Here is a 19,994-nt window from a genome sequence, read left to right as displayed (position 1 = left end):
TGACATGTGCATTCACATGTGGAGGCCAGAAGTCAGTGTCAGACATCTTCTGTTTCTCTCTCAGTTTTGTGATATTTGGTCTCTCACCAAACCTAGAACTCAGTTTCAACCTGACTGGATTCTTATGAGTCCTTGGGATTCATCTGTCTCCAGTCCCTCAGGTGGCGTTACAGGCATGAACTACTAGGCCCAGATTTTATCTGTGTGCTGATGATCCAAACTCAGATCCCTCCAGAGTCCCAACTCCAAGTAATTCTGTTCCACAAAATCTCTGATTAAAGTCCCAACCTGGTCTCACAGCCTGTGGCATCCCAAAGATACCCAAAGACCCACACTTGATGGGAGAAGTCATTCTGTAAATACGTCTTTCTTATTGGTTGATTAGTAAAACACTTGTTGGCAGCAAGATAGGTGAACTAGGTTATGAGGAGGATTCTGGGAAATGTAAGCAGAGAGGAAACATTATGTGATCCCAGTAAGTGATGTAGCCGGGCAGTAACAGTATTTAAGTAGGTACTAAGAGGAAATTGCTCTCTGTCTTCTCTGTGGAGATGTGAGCAGATGCTATATAGACCCCAATGGAGTAAGGGGCCTGGACCTTTTCTCCGGTAAGATAAGGCCACAAAGAAATGCACAGATTAGTAATTATGGGTTAAGAATAAGAAGCCCAAGTCACCAGCCAATGACCAATAACTAATATAGCTTCTGCATGTTTCTTTGGGGCAGAGAAGGGCAGTGGGACCTAGCCAGGCCAGAGAAAACTCATGTTACACATCCCAGTCCCATGGCACCATTATGAAGAACAGATATGCAATGGAGAGATGGGAAAGACAGAGTACATGGTAGAGAGACGGCTGAGAAAGAGAAGCAGAGCAGGTCATGCTGTGGACAGAGGTGCAGTTGGAGTTACAACAGCAGTTAGGAACAGGCCGGTATGAGGAGCTGAGCAGCCATCTGAGGCCATGATGACGTCCACGATGATTGCCTTGCCACTGAGGGAGATATCTGGGTCCAGATTGCCACCAAGGACTATGTCAGGGTCTATGACCTTACCGCAGCAGGGGTCTGTATTGATTTCTGTGACCCATGTTACCACCAAAGGACATGTGGATCTCTGTGATCTATGCTGCCACCTGAGGTCATGTTGATGCCTGAGGATGATCTCAGTACTCTGTACTGCCACCTGAGGCCATGGACATCTGTCCTGTGCTACTACCAGTGGCCTTGCCTGGGCCCATGGTCCTACCACACATGAGGTCTGTGTTGGTGTCCAGGGTCTGTGTTGATGTTCAAGACCCTGTTGCCACTAAAGGCCATTTACCACCAAAGGTCATATGGATATCAGTGGTCTGTGCTGTCTCCTGAAGCCATGTTGCTGTCCAAGCACCATGATGACATAGCCCTAGACTCAGTGGCCACAGAAAAGCTGGTCCTTCCCATAACTGGCTACCTCATTGGGGAGAGCTAGTCCCATCCCTCACTGACCTTCATCACTCACGGTGACATGGGCACAGGAAGCTGATCCCAGCCCTGGTGGAGCTGGCCGCACCCTTTGATGCACATGGTTGTGGGAGAGCTTCCTCAGTGGTGAGCATGGGCAAGGGAGAGCTGGCCCAGTGGTGATCTGGGCTCCCCAACACAGCTACCACTCAGGCCCAGATCCAGGCCTTGAGTTGGCCCACCCTAATATCTATCCCATCTATAACCTGCTAGAGCACACGAAGAGGCTGGTCCTGCAAAACTGTAGACAAAGCATCTCCACGACTCTGGCAAGGGAGTTTCAGCAAGGGTTCAGTATTAATGCTGTACCAGAAGCCAGAGGCCTTGAATCTGACCAACAACTCATTGAAATGAACATATGCAAGTAAAGCTGTTTGGACAAAAGGATACACAGCCACTCCCAACGTCACTACAATGAACGAGTATGTGATGCAGAGGCAGGAGAGATGGGGGAGTGATACGGTACACGCACAGCAGAAATGGAGACAGCTATGAAAGATACGATTGACAGAGTAGCAGGACATTGACCCAGAGGAGTTGGTGAGATTTTTTTTCTTTTTTAATTTTAATATTTTTATTTTCTTTGCTGGGGAGATTACAATGTTGGGGTGGATATAAAAGGACTCAGAAATGAGTGGGGTTGGGGAGCATGATGTGAGACTCCCAAAGAAGCAATAAAAATATGTTTAAAATATCTCTAACTAAGAGCTCCATCCCTTTAGATGAAGTTCTTTCCCTCTTCATGTGCTTTCATTACTCACAGACAAAGATTCGGTGTCTACTGAAGACTGCATGATGCTTAAGCTACTTTCTTTTTGATTGCTGGATATTATTTGTCTAGCTTGCATTATGAAATGGAGAAGTAATAATAGTTCTGAGTGCCCAGAATCGCAGATGTGGAGGAACAGGAAGGTAGAAAGAAGGTAACAGCTTTAGCAGTGTTCTGTTGCTATGAAGAGACACCATGACCGTATAGCAATGTTTACAAAAGATAACACTTAAACGGAGCTTACTTACAGTTTCAGAGGCTTAGCACACAGGCAGACATGGTGCCGGAGAAGGAGTTGAGAGTTCTATACCTGGATCTTCAGACTGCAGGAAGAGAAATACACAGACCTGGCTTGGGCTTTTAAAACCCCAAAGTCTACCCCTAGTGACACACTTCCTCCAACAAGACCATACCTCCTAATCCTTTTCAATTAGTGATATTCTCTGATGACTAAGCAGTCAAATATATGAGCCCATGGGGGCCATTGGGGACCTACACAACTACCAAATGTGCTCCAGTTAGTTTCCAAAGTCTTGACTCAAGGCTAAGGAGCAGACACCTTTGCTAGCAAGCATGATGACTCTTACTGAGGTGACAACCCACACGGAGTGTGAGCAGGACTATCAGTGATTGCACAGCCAATGTAAGTGGCTGAAGCTGAAGATCTCAATCCTGATACCTTTGACAAAACTGGTTTTGCCTTTATTGGTGAGTCCTAGAGCCTCACAGGTCTAGAATTGTTCCAGTTCACCTGTCATCTGAGAATCACGTAGAAGGACATGAAGAAGGTCTTCATGGTATTGCCAACTGGTAAAGCAGGAGAATCCAGGGCTCATAGTTGTGTGTGTGAGCTCTGATGCCTTGGAGTTATCTGTTACAGAAGGGACTTTTCTCTGCATTCGGGGTATGCATGTGATGCTAGTTCCTGATGCTTCTGGGCCTCTTCTATTACATGATCTGAGGGCATGCAACTGAGACCAAAATGCTCACTCTCTGTTCCTGGTACCTCTGTGTAAATGGAACTGAAGGCCTCACAAGCTGAAAATTACAAGCACAGATCTGGCCTCTTACAACTGACAGATGGGGGTCTCAGTCCTTCCTCAGAGTAATCCCTCCATTGTCATGACTCTTCCCCTCTGGGAGCTGAGTCTAGCCCTCTCACAAAAAGGCTCACATTCTTCAAACTCCCAAGATGAAACTCTGCAACCTGTATAAGCCATGACCTAGCCTGGAGTCTCCCTGAGAAGGGCTTCCAAGATCAGTGGGGTTGGCATTCCCTCTATCTTACAAGGGATGGTAAGGCACCAAGTCTTCCTTCACAGTTCTGTCTTAATGGTTTCCAAGGCTAGGACTCTTCCCTGATGGCTGAAGCACAGTGTTTGTGAACATACCTCACTTTCTTTCCAGTCCTGAGAACAAACATGAGGGAAAAGACTGGATCTGCTCTGGGTCTTCCAGACTGTTCTATGATGTATGCAGCTTTTAGATTATGCCTAACTTTGAATGACTTCATCTTATAAAGCAAAAGTTTCGATCAACTGAGTTATTCCATTTGGAATCTTAGTACCAGACAAGGATGACTTTGCACAATGTTTACATAAGAATTTGTTTATAATCACCATCTGCCAGCATACCAGGAAGCATAAATTGATAAGTAATTTACTTGTGTCAATAAGTAATGACACCTGTGAATATATAAAACCATATAAAAATGACACATGAGCTTCTCAGTCATACCAGATGGGATCCTATTACCTGAGGCTATAAAATGAGTACCATGAGACTGAGGTGCAGAAGGCTCACAAAACTGTTATCCAGTTACTCATTCTGAGGTTTGTTCAGGCAAACTGCCATGGTTAAGGACCTCTTATTCTGTCCCTGGGCTCGAAATGAATGGCACTGTCACTTGCCTGTGATATTCAAATAACTTCAGACTGACCCTTGAAGCTGTCTGCCTACTCGATTTGCTTTTGACTATCCTGAACCTATGACAACTTCCTTCCCTGGCCCCCTCTGGAGATTTTTTTTTTTCTTGTGTCTGGATCAGCCTTGCCTTCAGGACTGCCTCTCTGAATGTGTAACTCCTTCTTAGCCATTCAGTAAAAACTGTGTGTGTGCGCGCGCGCGCGCGCGTGTGTGTGTGTGTGTGTGTGTGTGTGTGTGTCTGTGTTGCTAGGGTATGATATAATGAAACTAGAGACTGATAGCAAGAAAAACTCAGAAACTTCACATACATGTTTTGAATGACCAATGACTGAAAAAAATCTGAGTAGAAATGAGAAAATTCTTACTAGCAAAACAAAGTGAAAATCCATCTGCAGGTTTGATATACAGCAAAAGCAGTTCTAAGAGGACAATTATTTATAGCCTCAAGTACATTAAAACTATCAGATCTTAAATGAACAACCTACTTATTTATCTCAATTTCTTAGAAAAACAAGAAGCCAAACCACAGATAACTATCTAGAAAAAAAATACAGGGATCAAGGCAAAAATAATGGAACCAAGACTAAAATAATAATACAACCCAAGAAACAGAATCAGTTCATTGAAGAGGTAAACATAATCAACAAACCCTTATCCATGCTAACAAAAAAGGGAAAAATACATTAATTAATATTCTAGAAGTCACCAATAAAATCGCTCATCATTAGGTAACATTGTGAATGGCAGTTGGAGAATCTAGAAAATACAAATACATCCCCAGACATATGTGACCTGCCAAAATGAAATTAAGATTATTTAAACAACTTAAGCCTGTAGTGAATAATGAAATTGAAGCAGTAATAAAGGTCTATTCACACAGAGAAGCCCAGGAAAAAATGGATTCACTGTCATACTCAACCAAACTTTTCAAGAAAAACTAACACCAATGCTCCTCTAACTATTACATAAAATAGAAAGAAAGATCACTGACAAACTCACTTAAAAAGCCAGTGTTACTCCTATACCAAACTAGAGGAAGGATACAGAGAAAAGAAAACCATGGCAAAATTATTAATAAAATACTTTCAAGACTGATTTCAGCAATGCATTTAAAAGATCATAAATCACAATTCATTTGGTTTTATTCCAGGCACACAAGGCTGTTTTAATATAAGAAAATGTATAAACAATATAAATAGACTCAGGTACAAAAAGTCATGTGATCATTTAAATATATGCATAAAGTTAACAAAGTTAAGATCCATTTATGATAAAAAGCCCGAGGAAGCCAGGAATAGAACAAATACATATTAATGTAATGACAGCTTCAACAAACTTAAAGCTGGAAATCACTTCCTCTATAATGAGGAATGACACTGGGTTGTTCCTCCTTTCCTGTATTATTTTATGTAGTACTTAACGTCTTAGCTATAGCAGCAAAGTAGTAGAAAAAATGTACAAATAAGAAAGGAGAGAACTCAAAATAATTTTTTCAGATTTGTTTCTTTCATAGTGACTTTTCTGTTGTCATGATAAAACACCATGACCAAGGCAACTTATAAAAGAAACAATTTAGTTTGGGTGCTTATAGCACCAGAGAGTGTGTCTACGACCATCATGCAAGAAAGCATAGTGGCAGGCAGGCATGGTACTGGTGCAGTAGCTGAAAGCATACATCTTATCTGCAAGTTGGAGGCAGAGTGAGCCAACTAGAATGCAGTGGGATTTCAGTGACACACCTTCTCCAACAAGGCCCCACCTCCTAATCCTTCAAAAACAGTTTCACTGATTGAGGAACAAGTATTCAAACATATGAGCCTGAGCCTATGGAGACCATTCTCATTCAGACAACCAGATCCTATATTTAAAAGATCTTAAAGATTACTAGAAAACACTTAGATTTCAATGAAGTAGAACACCAAAACATTCACCATCAAAGAACATAAACTTTTCTATATACCAATAATGAATTTATCAAGAAAGAAAGCCAGAAAAAAAACCACTCACAATAGCTTAAAAATACACGGGGATGGAAAGAGGTCAGTGGGTAAAAGTTCTTGTCCCCAAAGCCTGATGGCCTGAATTCCATATCCTGAAGCCCCATAAATATGAGTGTGATGTGCACAGAAGCAGTGGCATACACCTGTAATCCCTTAACAACTGCAGTGACATAGGAGATGAAGATAGAGGAAAGTTGGCCGAAAGTTCGCAGGCCAGCTAGCTTGAAGCACTCAGCACACTGGCAAAAAAAAACAAAACAAAAACAAAAACAAGAGAGAGATTCAAACAAGGCAGACAGTGAGAACCAAATCTCAATACTTATTTTCTGACCTCCACACATATACCATGGCATATATGTCTACAAAAACACAATAAAATACATAAAAACAAATGTAGAAAAGGAGTTGAAAGGAAGGCCTCTATAATAAAAATTTAAAACATTAAAAAAGAAATTGAAAAGTATACTAAAGTATAGAATGATACCACATCTCATAGATTAACAAAGTTAATAAAATGAAAATGGCTATAGTAACAGAGTTAAAGTACAGATTCAATTCATTTCTCGTGAAGCTTCTAATGATATTCTTAACAGAACTAGAAAAAGATCCAAAAATTCATCAGGAAGAATAAAAATATAAAATGGACAAAAATTTCTTTTTTTTTGCTTTTACGAGACAGGGTTTCTCTGTATTATTTTGGAGGCTGTCGGTCTAGCCTGGCCTCGAACTCACAGAGATCCGCCTGCCTCTGCCTCCTGAGTGCTGGGATTAAAGGCGTGCGCCACCACCACCCGGCCTGACAAAAAAAATTCTTAACAAAATGAGTAATGCTGGAAGCATTGTAGTACCTGAATTCCAAATTATAAAGTAACAATAACAAAAGCAGAATGACACAGGCACATGGACACTTAACCTAGTAGGATGTAATAAAGGTCTCAGAAATAAATTCATGAGGCGACAGACATATAAATTTTGACAACTGTGAGATCCATACATAGAAGAATGATATACAACCATACTTCTCAGTCTGTACAAAAATCCATTAAAATGGAACAAAAACTTTAATGTAAGATCTGATATGTTGAAACTACTATATGAAAACAGAGGAACCACATCCAGGATATAGGCATTGACAAAGACATTACAACAAGGACTACAATAACCATTGGTAGTGAGACTACGATTTGAAAACGGATTGTATGATACTAAAAGCTTCTATATAGTGAAGGAAAAACAATAACAGAATAAAGAGACAGCTTTCAGAATGGGAAAATCCTTGTAATTTTATAACTGATGAGGCATTAATATCTAGGCCATATAAAGAAATAAGAAAATTAAACACCAAAATAGTAAATGATGTAATCACTAAATAGGTAAATTACTTGAACATATAATTCTCCAGGGAACAGACACAAATGGCCAAATAAAGACACAAAACATGATATTTAACGTTTTAGATATCTAGTAAATACAAATCAAGACTGCAGTAATGTTCCATCCACTCTTTTCTGAATGGTAATTATCAAGAAACCAAATACGAATAAATGCTGGTGAACATGCAAAGTTACAAGGAAACCTTATATACTATTTGATGGGAATGCACATTTGTTTAGCTAAAATGGAAGGAACTATGAACTTTCTTCTAAATAATAGTATTGTAATATGACCCAACTTTAATGACTCCCTGGTATATATTTCAAGAAATTTAGGTCAATACACCACAAAGATACTTGTAGAGAAATATGTTAATCACAGGACTATCTATAATAGCCAAGGCTGGAACCACACTATATGCCTATCAACAAATGGAGGGACAAAGAAAAGTTCTGCACATACACAATAATATTTTATTCAGACCTACCTAAAGATGAATTAAATTATGTTATTTGAAAGAAAACAGATGGAATTAGAGAAATTTGTGTCAAGCAAAATAAGCTTGACATAAAAGGACAAGTTTAATTTTTCCCTCTTATGTGTGGAATCTAGATTTAGATTTAAATACACACATACACAAACACACACACATACAGAGAGAGAGAGAGAGAGAGAGAGAGAGAGAGAGAGACAGAGAGAGAGAATTTGGGGGAAGCATAAACAAAGAGAGAAAGAGGAAACTTTTTGGGAAGATGACTGAATTAAAAGGTTAGGGGGGAACCAAGAAATGAAACAAAATATTATTTATAATACATAAAAGTTTTATTAATGATTGCATTAGCCAACTCTAACACCATATATATATATATATATATATATATCCAACTTTTAAACTGTCATATTCCCTATTTGGACCATACTAGATAGCATTCATTACCAAATAACTTCTAAATCAGGAATATACACATAACAGAAACCTGTCCACATGAAATAAGTAACAGAGCACTATGCCTGACACACACTACTCACCTTAAAACTAACCCATAAATACAACAACTCTATAAAGTAGGACAGGGTGGCAAATCACTTCTCACATGAGGTAGAAAGCATTTAAGTCATGGATGTGACATCTATAATATATAAAAACTGTTGACCAATAAAACCCTTTCAACTATAACATGTAGATTACTAAAGATACCGGAAATCCACTTTTCATTCTACCCATATTTCACATACCAAGTATTACCTGTTAAAGGGCAGATGTAAATAAATTATAGGAAAGGTGATGTAACTACTCAAAGAAAAATAATAAATATCTACCTTACCTAGTAACTTCAATACCTGACTATGACCAATTTTATAATATAACAAGTCATAGATTAATAGAAGATTACAGTAATTTAAAATAGATATATTTTAAACTAAGTGCATTATCAGATGTGGGAAGAGTATTCATAAAATTATTACATGTAGTGGTAGTATATATAACAAGATACACCTCAGATACGTTCTTTGTAATATAATATTGCTATATAAAGGATAGTAATACACAACTTTAATATAGGAAGGAAAATAATTTCAATTTTTAAAAAGCTTATAAAATTTATTATTCAGTGATAGTACATTCAATAGATACTCACAAATTACTATCATATATAGGTGATATAACAATGATGTAGAATATACTAGGAGTATAAAATAAATAATTAATAGAGAAATTTGTAAATTGGTATGAAGAACTACATGGCAATGAGAAGTTCAACAGATACCAGAATAGTGAGAGAAAATTCTGACAATAGGGGTACTTACACCCATCTAGGCAGCAAAACATTAGAATTGTTTGGTTACCAGAGACAACATCTAGAGATAACTTTTCTATGTAGCATAGTAAATCTGTACAGAAAATTACAACAAAGTCACAAGAATTCACATAAAGATAAAACAAAGAGCAGACACTAAAATATTTTTTAAAACTATGTCTATGCTTTCAAAAATTACATTATCCAATATTTATATCATTAAGATTAGAAATTATGATGACACAAGATTATGACTCCTAATTGTTATGGATCAAGAAGTCTATACAACACAATTTAGTTTCAGTAGCAATCTGGACTAAATTGCCATATGTATCAACCATATATATAGTTTTTGAAAAATATATTTGGCTAACTTATGAGGCAGTAAAATATAAGTAGTCTATAATTGATAATAAAAAAAGCCCTGTTATACTCAAGAGCATGCTTCCTTTGCTCTATTCGAGAAATATAAGTTTCAAGGAATGGACATGTATCCAAAGAGATTGAAAAAAAAATGTGTTATCCAAGCCAGCTGTGGTGGTACATTCCATTAATCCCAGAACTGTGGAGTCAGAGGCAGGAGGATCTCTATGAGACCAGGTCAGCCTGATCTACAGAGTGAGTTCCAAGACAGCCAGGTCTGTTACACAGAGTATCCCTCTCTCAAAAAACCAAAAACCAAAACTAAAACAAACAAAATGACTACCTGGATTGCTGAATTTTTTTGTACTAGAAAATGCAGGAAATGTTTTCACAAAAGTAACTGTATAGAGATCTCAAATACAATAAATGAAAGTGGTTGCATGGCCTTCCAATAAAAGATGTGTGAAGACTGAAAAACGATCTTACCTGGAAATGGCATACAAAAGACTCTTTGAGGCCAACCAGGTATCATCACAGGAGACATGCAAGGCGGAGATAGACTTGCCAGAACTTTCTCTGAGAAGAGAACATACCATTCCAGCATTGAGAAACCGAGTCCAATGTGGTAAAATACCCTGCATTATATGATTGCATTGTAGATGAACAAGACCCATGTCTCTAGGGAAGGCAAAATGGAGAATAGCAGGCCTTGAACTCCGGGATAACATGAAACAAAGTGCTTTACTGTCTGCACAACTTAAGGAATTCATAGCATTATAATGAGGCAATCTGTAGTTTAAAACAAGTTCTCTATTTCCAAAGCCATAGGTAATCATGAATGACATAGTCCTGTGTTCACACAAATGAGCACACAATGAGCATAATATAATTGCCAAACAACTACGGACATGCCAGTATTGGGAATAATTATAGGAAACCTCACAAAAAATTAGGATCTAGGTCACACGGATATCAGCATGTAAAAAGGGTGATTCTGAAGTAACTGTGTATGATATCCAATTAGTCACAGTAACAAGAATCATAGAGTTAGAAAAAAACACACAAATTAAAACGAATCTGAAGTGGCTGGTTACTATAGAGATCTACTTCCACCTATAATACTAAAAAGGGAGGAAATTGCACATGATAACTTCCCAAGGGGCTAAACATTAAAATCAAAAGGAGAGACAGAATACATAGGGACATGGTTTTATTAGAATCCAAAAAACTCTGAGGTTAAACGTGACATATGAACATTGTTATTGAAACCAACTTGGAGGAACTAAAAGCAACTCCTGATGCACTTCACAGACAGTTGGTAAATGTAAGGAATTCAATTGGTGACATAAAGAATATAGTTGAAACACTAAATGCAAAGTCAATTGCATTGGGCAAAGATATTTAACTATAGGGATGGCGAGATGGCTCAGCAGATCCCAGCAAGCCTAACAACTTGAGTTCAATCCCTGGAACCCATAAAAAAGAGGAAAGAACCTACTTCACAAAATTTTTCTCAGACCTCCATAGTCCACACACACACACACACACACACACACACCTGCACACTGTATGTGCATACTCATGTAAGTACATGTACACAAACATGAGGCCTCTCCCTCTCTGAGGAGTGGATAGGGGGTGGAATGGGGAGAAGGCGGGGGGGGGGGCATGGGAGGACAGGAGGGAGAAGGAACTAGGATTGGTTTGTAAAATAAGATTGTTTTAAGAATAAGTAAAATGCCCAAACACAAACAATGAACCCGTGTTTTAAAAAAGAAAAAAAAGTAATTCCACTAAGCCAAATCCCTCAGGTATAGACACCACGTACAGGCTAATGGTACATGTGGAACTCTGACTTGGGTTAAGACTGGTTGGTATAACGTGACCACCACAACCCAACCTCATATAAAAGAATCACTGATTTTCTTCCTGGCAGTTATATTTGGATTCCACTTGCTTAAGATTTGTACCTTCAGCCCCTGCAATGCGTCAGGTAAGAAAATGAATGTGCGATTCTTCTTCCTGCTCTCAAGAATTCTTCAGTGGGTGGAGTGAGAAAGACTGGGCTTGCTCTGGGTTATTCTATGTACTACAAAACTCCAGGTATCAGGCTGTGCTGATCTTTGAATTACTTTAACTGAAAAACCACAGTTTGACCTGTGTTGCTCTTTTTGGAATATAGCTGCAGACACAACAACTCTACTTTGTACTTACACAAGTAAACAACTACCATCTGCCAGCACACTGGGAGGCACAAATAGGTAAATAGTTAATAATAACACCTGTAAATATGCAAATCCTCTCTTAAACACGTGAGCTTATCAGTACACCAGATGGAATCCTCTCATCTGGGTCTATACAAGAAGGAACACCCAAAGACTCGGGTGCTTATAGGCTCATGGAACTATCATCTCATCCCAAGTGTCCCTGAGCTCCAGCTTCTCAGCAGTTTCCTGCTTGTGGAACACAACCCTCTTGAGACTGACACTCAAAATGGCCTGCCAAGAAGACCTGTATTTAAACTCTGAACCTTGAATAACTCTACACCAGAAGTCTGCAGAATGTACCAGGTTCCCGATGGAGATTTTCTGCCTCTGTTTTTATTACAGCCTATCTGAACTCTGCAGTCTCTTAACCTTTTCTTAGCCATTCTACTACACACGTGCACACATAAATATTGTGTGTAAAGTGCAAATCATGACTTTGAAGATCATATAGTAGTTGAGATTGAAAGAAAAGAACCTTAATAAAAGTAGTCACTTGTATTAAGTCAAAACAGGACTATTTAGTGATTTGCAGTCAACAAATCCCACCTATATTGTGCATATACTGTGGTTCAGTAAATTCTGACATGCTGGAGAAGTACGAATATATCCTCCCCTGTTTCTGATACAGTACACTCACAACATTGGAAAGTCAGTATAAGCCAATCAGGGATAACTGCTAAAATAGTGAGCACCTCAGTGCAATCAGTGGATCTGTGGGAGTACTCCCGTGGATTACCATCCTTGACTGTTACCAAACTAGCTCTCTCCAATGACTTACACAAGTCCAGCATCCACCCCAAAAGCCTCAGTTCACTTAACCTCTGCAGAGGAACCCCTGAAACATCATACCAGTCACCCTACCCGGGGCTTCCTAAGGATGACTACTATGGAAGGCAGGGCCAGAACACTGTGACTGTGGGGGAATGGAAACATCTCTGTCTTCTCTCTTTCTTCAAGTCCCTTCTGGGATACTGACCTTGCTCTCATATTTCCCTAGGCTAAGAATACTCCACTGCTGACTCCAGTCCAGCTCTCTCTCGCAAAAAGCTTCCATTATTAAGGGTTTTAGACATCATCAAGAGGGGGAAATGGTACAAGACTTGTCATAACTTAGGGCCTCCCATAGCATCTCCCTGGACAATCTGGAATAGTACCTCATATTAGTGTGTGTGTAAGGAAACATCCAACATCCTTCCAAGAGTTGTTGCCCTCAAGAAGGGGATTACCATCACCACCCCAATACTGAAGTAGCTCTTGCCAAAACAAGCAAAAAACCCCTCTCTTACTCTTCTGATACAACAAAAGGAAACAAAAACTCAAAAACTTAGAAGCAAAGTTTTTGTCTGAAGTCTGTGTCTCTTCTTAGGCAACCTTGGCTACTCCTATTACTGTGGGTAAGAAAGAACCTCCCATTCCTCCATCCAAGTTTTCTTGGTAAAGACTAGGACTCCTCCCCTGCTTGCCCAAGTCCAGTTCCCTCACTGAAAGCCTCAGGCAATGACACGAGTCCCATAGACTTGGATCTTTGGTCCACTAATGCCAGGGCAGATGGAATGAGAACTCCCTGTATCTATGGATACATAGAATTTGGTTTCATATTTCCAAGGCTGAGACAATTCCATCTCCTCTGGAAAAGCCTCATGAGATGGAAACTGGGGAAACAAACAGCATGATTCTCACCAGTAGAGTCTCCCAGTGTTGGCTGCTACCAGCAGTTGGGCCATAACCACTATACCCACAGAGAAGCCCCTCAATCTTCCCTTGATATTTTCCCAGTCCTTTCAGTGTTTCCCTTACTACTAATACTAACAGGGGCTGAGTCCTTCTTCAGTAGCAACAGACCTGTCCTGTCACTTCACAAAACACCTTTGTTCCTTAGGACTCTCAACATGGCAATTAAATAACAAAAGGTAGGAGCTACAACCTGGAGCCTCCAGAGAATTCTGCCTAGGAAAGATACACTAGCACCCTGTATTTTTCTTGGTGAAGTGAAAGCTCTTACTCACCCTTCAGAGTTCTTTCACCACCTACAAGCCTGGCACTCCTTCATTGTATATCTCAGACTATTCTCCTCAAAAAAACTTCACTGGCTTAACATAGAAGACAAGAAAAGACAAGAAAGTTGCCAATGTTCCACCTGGACCTTCTCTTGCTATTTCCTAAGGCTGAGATGCCTCTCCTGCTCATCTTATTCTAGTTGCTTCAAAACGCCTCCCCTCTCTCTCAAACTGCATATTAGACCTATGCAGTGACAATTAAGATTCTTCCTGGAACATACTGGGGGAGAACATGTTGGGATGACTACACTACTAGCCATATGATTGTGTGTAGAGGGAAAGATTCTAATCAGCCCCATGGTCCTCCTATTTATGTTTTCAAAGGTTATGAATGTTTCTTTGGCGACAGGAATGGAGTCCTCTCACAGAAAGCTCAGTTCTCTGGGACTTCCAGCATAAAGCTTAGTAAATTGCAGAGATGGGGTACCAGGCCTGGAGTCTCAAAGGAAAAACTGCCCAGAAAGAGTAGTATATCTGTTGTCATGGTATGGTCTCTCAGTCATGAGTTCCTTCTATTGATGCTTATCCAGGCTAATAAGAATTTTCTCTGTTGTTCTGATACCATATCCCTCACAATATTCAGATAGCATCTGAGTAAAGTTAAATCTGGTACCCTGAAACTTCTGTTATTCTTTCTCATATGGGAAGATACTTCACTCTTCCTTCTATTTACTTAATTGATGCCCAGCAAGGTCCAAGACTCAACCTTCTATTAATAAAATGTGAGCCTTCCCGTATGAAACGTTACCTCACTAAGACTCCCAACATGGAAAGCAGAAGTCACAGTATTCAAGATCTCTGCCTGAATCCTTCCAAGAATGATTGTTAGAAAACAGAATAGCTAGGGATTCTCCCTTTCTGTGTAGAGAAGAAAACAATCTCAGCTTATAGTCCTGGTTTTGTTCCTGGCAGTTCCTGGACTGTTTCTCTTCGTGGATCTGAAAGCATTGGACTCTTGGATGATCATCATGTCAAACTTACATCACTTACAAGAATGTGGGTAAGGGATTACCTACAGGAACATGGACAATTTATAGATGACTATAACACTAAAGAAAATTCTGCCCCAAGCAACAGTTACCCAATTCTACATCCTTGAAGAGGGCATGGCCCCATACACTTTTTTTGTGTCACTTACAAATTGTGTTATGAGAAATTTGTGAGCCCTCTCACCTTTACCATGGAATGTTACTGAATCCAGTCTTGTGAGTGTCTCATCCCTTTTATTCTAGCTGCTCTGATTTCAAGACAGAGGTTAAGAGTCATGTCATTCTAGAAGGACAGGGATCTGTAACAATCTAAATTGTCACAGGGTAAGGAGTAATTATGATGTTAGGAGCATGGAAAATATGTAGCCATTGAAATAGATGCATTATTGTGCACTAAAATAGAAATATCTGCTAATTTCGCACTTTTCCTTTTTTTGTCTTCTGTTAATCTGCCTGTTGGCTGAACTAACATGGCCACAAAAAACTGGCTAGTCTAGAAATTGATGCATTCAAGATGAATGTGTTATCATTCAAACAGCAGACAACAAGGGATGGCTCTTAGGACAAAGAATTTCCAAGGAATGTATACACATGTTTAAATATTCAGTATAAAATTCATATCTAAACTGATACAGAAATGTGATTAATAATCCACTACCTTCCTGTCTCAACCCATGTTGTTTTATGCACCCATTCCTTGTGTTTCCATATACCTCCTGAGCTCTCCCTCAGCATGCCTTCAATTTCCGAGCTGTCACTGAGACTTTATCTGTTCATCTACTCCATTTAACTATGAGCTCCATGGGTGTAAATACCATGCTGTGTCTTGCACAGTAGCCACAATGTCTGCAAAGTACTTGTAGCATAGCATACAGTCAATATTTGCTTGTTATATCACTTGATTTTTTTTACCTTTGAATTGTTAAATAAATGACATAATTATTTCAATTATATTTTTCTTAACTCAAAAGTCACATAAAAGATAGATTTCAATGCTATAAATACAGACACTAATTATGTCAACTGCATCTATCAAGTCATATAATATAATATTTACGAGTAGTAATTAGCATCAATTATTATTTGACCCAGGAATCCCATTTTTCAACGTATTTATCTATAAGTATGTAGGGGCATAAGTTTACAAAGCTATTAAAGATGTGAGCTGAAGGATTTATGGGAGGAAAATACTGATAACCTGAAGGAAAAAAATCTTACATTTATTTTTTATCTCCCATAAACTACTTCAGTAGTAAAATATTTTTAATGTGAGAAAATAGAACAATTAGTCACAAAGACTGACAGAATATATTTCTCCCAAGATTAATAGAAACATAGACCATGTAGCCTAGGTGTCCTCATGACATCAGTATTGCACAGTTTTCCAGCTGAAAACAAATTCTTTGGATAGTTTACAATTCTAAACATCACATTATACAATCAGAAGTTTGCAGTAAAGGAAAGGACTTGGAGAAGCAGCTCTTCTTGTCACCTGCCCCACCTTAGACATGCTACATCTTAGAAAATTCTTTATAAAGTTTTATTTCTAAGTCAATCCTTTACATTTAATATTAAACATATTGTTTATGTGTATTACTTCACTGATGTGAAGGCACCCACGAAGACCAAAAGAGGCTCTCAAATCCCCTAAAGCTGAAGTTACAGGTATTTGTGAGAGGTCTAACCTGCAAACTAGGATACAAATCCAGATCCTCTGGAAGGGCAGAAGGTGCTCTTAACCACTAAGGTATATCTCTAGGCCCAAATATTATTTATTTGTTTGTTTATGAGGTGGTACACACACACACACACACACACACACACACACACACACATACACACTACACTATTTCATACAGAAATCAGAATACAACCTGTGGGAGTCAGTCCTCCACAACGTTAGGCCCAGGGATCAAACTCAAGTCACCTAGTGCCTCTATTCACTGAGCCATCTCACAAGCCCCAACCCCTGATCTATGAAAGTAGCACACACATTATCCTCAACGTTTTCTCAACCAAAATAAACATAAGAATGTCTTTCAAGGATTCCCTAAAACTCAGTTTCTAAGTTATTGCTATTTATTAGTCACTTACCTCATGAAATTGTTTATATTAAAATCAAATATTCTCCTTCTTAGTTATACTAGCATAATTTGATGTGTCAATAGCCTCTGGTAGTGAATACTTCATTATTACAGAAAGTGCTGTTGGTCAGTGGTTGCCTAGACCTTTCTTCATTGTGATCCTTCCCTGTAAAAATAATGTTTTTCTTTGACAGAGATTATTCTATCATGTGTATTTCAAGCAAAGATAGTAAAACATTAGCATTTAAATCTTCATATGAGAAGTATGGTGTTTCCTGTGCAACACAATCATCTATAATTTGATTCCTGATTCTAGGCCTGGGATGTTGGTTTTGCAATGTTGCAGCACAGTCCAAAACCACAGATTCTACAGTCTGAAATGTTCTGAAAAGTTTCTGATACATATCACATGTTACTATAATATTCATTTTTTCCCTCTGTCCTCCACCCTGTCTCATCCCTCTTTTTTATCAGACAGTGATTTAGTAAAAAAATGTTTTATTCCTTGAATGCAGACAGATTCTCTCTTGACATTAAGGGCAGAGAGTTTAATATTTGTGAAAGTGCTGCAGCATCAGACACTGGCGATAAGTACTATGTTAACTTCCTTGTTTTCTCCTCTAGTAATTGCCTCCATGTGTAGCTCAAATTCTAATCATTCTTAATAATAAAATGGGGAGTCAGATATTGGGGGGAAGCTGAAAGATCAAAGAAGCAAAGTGGTCAGCCTTTAGAGAGTTCTCACCTCTACCAATACTCAGACAAAAGGGGCAACCCTATTCTCAGACTGCCTGCTCAGACTGCACTGTCACATACTGCACTGTCCTTCCTGCCTCAAACTGCATTGCTCCTCAGACTGCTGTCTCAGAGTGACATGAGCTCCTGTCTCCTTCTGCCTTATATTCCTCTTCCTGCCCAGCCATATCCCTTCTTGTCTTTACCTCCTTAGTACTGGGATTAAAGGCATGGGATCTCAAGTGCTGGGATCACCTTTGTGTGAGCTCTGTTTCCCTTTGAGATTGAATCAATTTAGTGTAGCCCAGGGTGGCCTTGAACTAACAGAGATCCATATGCCTCTGTCTCCTGAGTTCTGGGAATAAAGGTGTATACCACCACTGTCTGGCCTCTATGACTAACTAGTGTGGCTAGTTTTGCACTCTGATCCTCAGGCGAGCTTTATTTGTTAAATCATAAACAAAATATTACCACATCCATCTATGACCCACAGTTGATGACACCCTACTTCAGATAATATGGTCCCAGGTACTAGCCTTGATACTCCACTGGGGTCTCATGCTGCCCCACAATGCTCTAGACATGCCAACCCACAATGTTCTACATCTGTATGTGTGCCCTGGATGGCCACAGCATCTACTTAGCATGTAGTCCTCATTCAATGCCTAGCATGTCTCCCCCATTTGTGTTTCATGGTTCCATCAGATGCCATCCATGGAAAACAGTATCAGAGAAACAAATCCAATTTGGCAAGAATAAAGCATTAAACCAACTACAGGGCCCTTTTTAAAATTTTTATTTTTAAATTTAAACTTAAATTAGAAACAATGTTGCTTCACATATCAATTCCATGTCCCTCTCCCTTTCCCTCCCATCTTCCCACGCCCTCCCACCAATCCCTCCAATATCTACAGGGCCCTTTTAAAAGTAGGGCCACTCCCTCTACTAGAAACCTTCCCTGGTCACAGGAGGTCACTTTTGTTAGGAGTCTTGGCTGGGATCATCGTAAATTCCTGGGAGTTTCCCTTGTGCCAAGTTTCTACCTGACTCCAAAATACCTATCCTCTATATCAGGACATCTCTTTTGGTACTCTTCCCCACCATCCATTCCCCAACATCCCCCTTATGTTCCCATCCTAACTTGTCCCCAGTCCACCCAGGATATATTTCTTCAGTTTCCCCTTCCAACAGAAACCCATGAATTACTCTTTGGGCCCTCATTGTACCTAGCCTCTCTGGGTGTGTGGATTATAACATGGTTATCATTTACAGCAAATGTACACTTATAAGTGAATACATACCATGTTTGCTTTACTAGGTCTGGGTTAGCTTACTTAGGATAATTTTTCTAGTTCCATCCATTTGCCTACAAATTTCCTGATGTTATTGTTTTTAACAGCTGAGTAACATTCCATTGTATAAGTCTACTACATTTATCCATTCTTTTGTTCAGGGATATTTAGTTTGCTTTCAGGTTCCAGTTAATATGAATAAAGTTGCTATGCACATAGTTGAGCAATTGTCCCTGTGGTATGATTTCACACGCTTAGGGTATATGCACAAGAGTGGTATAGCTGGGGTCTTGAGGTAGATCGATTCCCAATTTTCTGAGTACCCACCCTATTGATTTCCAAAGTGTTTGTACAAATTTGACTCTCACCAGCAATGGAGGAGTGTTCCCTTTACTCCACACCCTATCCAGCATACGCTGTCATTTGTGTTTTTCATCTTAGCTATTCTGATAGGTATAACATGGAATCTCAGAGTTATTTTGATTTGCATATCTCTGAAGGTTAAGGGTACCTTTGGGTAAACTGGGAATCAAGCTTTTTCCTATCTTCTTTTGTAGTACTTACTGGGCATTGAGCCTTGAGCCTTGAGCCTTGTGACTCGTATATCCGTGAGCTGCATGTCTAGAAATAGACAAGAGGCCAGGGATAGATGGACAAACTTTGTTTTCTTTTCCCATTAGAGACAGAATGTCCACCAATGAACCACTACTCATCTTCCAGTGTTTTAGGAATTTAGTTTCCTATATGTGTTTTATGGCCTTTCTCATCTGTCTCTTTTACAAGAGACTTTAGTTTTCAACCATCTATGTAAGCTCATGCATTCATCTATCGATTTGTTC

This window comes from Mesocricetus auratus, unplaced genomic scaffold (assembly GCF_017639785.1).
Source record: "Mesocricetus auratus isolate SY011 unplaced genomic scaffold, BCM_Maur_2.0 Super-Scaffold_100003, whole genome shotgun sequence".
In the NCBI taxonomy this organism is placed as follows: Eukaryota; Metazoa; Chordata; class Mammalia; order Rodentia; family Cricetidae; genus Mesocricetus; species Mesocricetus auratus.
This window is presented reverse-complemented; position numbering follows the sequence as displayed.